Source organism: Oncorhynchus tshawytscha, linkage group LG21, assembly GCF_018296145.1.
Source record: "Oncorhynchus tshawytscha isolate Ot180627B linkage group LG21, Otsh_v2.0, whole genome shotgun sequence".
Classification (NCBI taxonomy): domain Eukaryota; kingdom Metazoa; phylum Chordata; class Actinopteri; order Salmoniformes; family Salmonidae; genus Oncorhynchus; species Oncorhynchus tshawytscha.
Genome location: NC_056449.1, coordinates 6,992,938 through 6,996,679, shown reverse-complemented (window position 1 = coordinate 6,996,679; position 3,742 = coordinate 6,992,938). Strand labels below are relative to the sequence as shown.

At 43.2% G+C, this 3,742-nt stretch overlaps 1 long non-coding RNA gene across 1 annotated transcript; it reads right to left on the bottom strand.

The window, feature by feature from the left end:
• Positions 1–1,586: 1,586 nt before the first annotated feature.
• On the bottom strand, positions 1,587–3,496 carry LOC112235886. The gene is made up of 2 exons (XR_002951134.2): positions 2,578–3,496; positions 1,587–2,334 (listed from the first exon to the last, which is right to left on the bottom strand). It is a non-coding gene; the product is annotated as an uncharacterized LOC112235886 (long non-coding RNA).
• Positions 3,497–3,742: the final 246 nt, after the last annotated feature.

Below are 3,742 nucleotides of genomic sequence, written 5' to 3'. Positions count from 1 at the left end.
AGGACCATGCGCACTAGAACTATTACCTGAGAGATATGACAGATGGATGGGTAGAAGGGCCTTAAGTCATTCTTGTAAATTTGATAAATGTGAACCACAATCACGTGTGAAGTAGAATGATGCAAAGTAAATGAATAATCTCTTGCTTAAAAAAAAGAGAAAAACATGAAGTGATTGATATGAAGACTTGAGAAAAGTAGCCTATAATTTCAGAATACCCCCTCCGCTATATTTTTGGGGTCATATTTTACTCGATCCAGCACAACTCCAGCTCAGCTCCAAAATCATTCACTATGACAAGATCCCTTTAGAACCCAACTAGACACAACCACAGAACAAATCTACAAATTAATTTCACTGTGAGATGGTAAATACATTTCTCCTTATAAACTTGCTGATTTGATTCAGGTTATAATTATTTTCACATTTTACTTAGATTTCAAGGAGAAAGACTGATCACCGGTGTTAGGCTACCCCTTAGTGGTTAATAAACGAATAACAGACTCGGGGGAGGATGAGAACAATCCACACCTTTGTTGAATGTTGGTTGAATCTTTTATTTCATTTTTTAAATTCGGATTTCAATCTTTAATAGCTGATGGAACGCTTGGTTTAAGAGCTTTTGAAGAATCAATGGTGAAATAATTGTTAAATCCCCTTCAATCAGTGTATATGAAGTGGAGGAGACAAGTTAAATAAGGATTGCTAAGCATTGAGACAATTGAGACATGGATTGTGTATGTGTGCCATTCAGAGGGTGAAATGGGCAGGACAGAATATTTAAGTTCCTTTGAACAGGGTATGGTAGTAGGTGTCAGGCGCACCAGTTTGTCTGTCAAGAACTGCAACGCTGCTGTATTTATTTATGCTAAACATTTTCCCCGGGTGTATCCCGGTTGAATCTTAATTCGCCCCTACGAATTGAGGCTGTTCTGAGGGCAAAAGGGGGGTGTAACTCAATACTAGGAAGGTGTTCTTAATGTTTCATATACTCAGTGTATCTTTTTTATAGTGATGGAACGTTTGGCTTAAGAGCTATTAAATAAGATATGAATTTTCTCATAAATTGAAAAATGTTAAGATGTGGATTGTTCTCCATCCTCCCCTGATTGAGAATATATCCTTTCCATAGTGGTGGTAGGCTTAGTTTATGAGTTATTGAAATCAGAATAATAAAAAATAAAAATAAAGGTGTAGATTCAGAATATATCATGTTCATGGCATTGCTTTGAATAAGAGATATTGAAGATTGAAATCCGAATCTATTTTTCTTTTCTCACAAATTCCAGACCAAAAAGGTCTCCCCTGATTTAAAATCTACAATTGTCAGTCCAGTTCCATGCTTGGAAAACCAAATATCCAATATAAAACACATTTTACCTCGGTGTAAAACCAAAAGATAACCAATTTGGCTTGGGCGATTTATATCAGCGTTAAACCATTCATTCCGCGAGAAATTACGCTGGTGTATTGTGAGTGAAGGCTAAATTACAAAAAACCCAAAGGAAGCACGTGATCCGCAAGGATTGCAGTCATGAAACCTCGCTTTGTCTCTGGGACATTCAACTATCAATCCGTTTCATCCCATCACATTATCATCATCACCATATGTTGTTCATATATTTATCATATAGATTTAATCATGGTTTTACACAGGACAAGGAATGAAACTTTAAGCGGCAGAATTACACAACAGGCCTACATAATAGCGCAAATTCATTACAGTGCAGTTATACAAAATGTTGTATATACACAAACAAACAAACATTTATATGCACATAATGACATTAGTCCAGTTTGGAACATGGTGCGTAATAGGCCTCTATCTCATTGTGCCAAATTAACACTTAACGGTTACGCACAGCGTTTGGACCATGCAGTTGGCAAAAATCGTAAATTCCTCCATGACTACATTCGATAACACAAGTTACCCAGTCCTGGTACAAACGTTACCACCCGATGGGGTAACGGGTTCTACTTGTAGGATGTCCGGGCCTCTCTGAGAGACCTATCGTAGGGCATGGAGGCGAAAAAGGAGGTCCTCAGCTGACAGTTGATGAAGAAGACGATGAGCAGCACGAGCAGAAACAGAACCAGACAGATCACCACGTAGGTTGCCAGGTCTGGTTTGTTCAGCTCTCCGCCCTCCCGCAGTCCTCCCCTGTTATCCGTGGGCCTGAGCAGGCCCGCCATGCTCACCGAGCCGTTAGATGCGTTCACGGACCCAGACGCGTGCGTCTGATGGGCCAACCCTAAGTCGAAGTCCGGTGCGTTGGTGGAATTCAGCAGGATTTGCCTCAACATGACCGCTTGCGTCACCCGGTCAACGTTCAACTGGGAGGGGGAGTAAAATACCAGATTTTAATCACAGACCAATGTAACGATAGGCTACCATAACGTTCAATCATGCAAATGTAGACTAAGTGAACGGTTCGCAAACGATCATGAGAACAACGCAATTTAGCTACAGACCCGTGTGAAAGACAATGACGCACAAGGAAGACATGGAGTGTGTCAAGAAGGCAAAGATAAAAGTGAGTGTTGAGTCAATAATACCCATACGAGTCCGCTACTTACTTTGGTGTGTGCAGCGGAGAGTCTCCGCAGGTGAGGTGGAGATCCAGGGAAACAGTGCCCGCATTCCTCAGACTCTGACCGCTCTATCCAATCTCTCCCGGGGAGAACGCGCTCTGGAGAGGCAGTGTTGTTTTGGCACTAAATCCCCTGCGCCTACAGACCATATGTCCTTGAGTCACTAATTTAGCCGCAGAACTGAATTCGTATATCCTGATATGTCGAAGTCACTAAAAATCACCAGAGGTTGTCTAGACTCGTTACCAGTGACGTAAACCGCCAGGAGCTTTCTCCGGCTGTATAATGTCGAGATCATGAGGACGGAACTAGCGATTTGAATACTCGGATTTCTTCGTTGAGATTTCTTACCGTAAACACCTGGCCTATCTGGACTGTAAAGTTCACGTAATGTCGCTAAATGGTGCTACTTGGTATAGCCTAGATGGTAAAGTTTCATAAGACTATCCTTACAAGCACGCAATTTATCTCGTCTGGCTGGTCCAAGTGGGTTCTTAAAGCGCGCTGTAACAAGTGGATTTATCGGGTAGAGCGCGGGCCGAGAAAGGGTAGCCAAGGGTACACTGGTTCACCGCCGGTTCCTCCTCGCGCACGTTCTTATATCCAGGAAAGGTCGACAAGTATCGGTTTTGAGTGCCTTCAACTCCAACCGATCCCCCGACGGGAATATCGATCCAGACCCGAAGCGTGGGGTGGGAGAGAGAGAAAATTGATAAAAGGTTCAGAGATCCGTCTCCTCTCCGGTAGCGCTATCTCTTTCTCTCCAGGTCGTAGGCTATACAGCTTCCTCCCTGCCTCGGTTTGTGTTTTGTGGGGAGAGGATAGATTGGTTACCAAGAGAGGGAGAGGGCGAACGCTGGACGGGCTCGGGGTTGGTTAAGAGATGCCATTGGACAGGGACGAGTTAAAGTCAAGCGTGTCATGTGACGTCTTGTTCCCCTCACTCTTTCCTTCTCTCGTGTTTTTCTCCCAACATGTCCTTCTTCATTTGTGAGAAGGTGAGTGAAACAATTGTTATGTCAGTGCGGAATCTCTCAGGGTGATTAAAACTAAGCAGGTTGTGAGGAGGTGAGTGGTGGGTGGGAGGGGGTGAACATTTGAAGGAACAGCCCCAAACCAGATGGTGAGACTTTATGGATCATAATAGCTG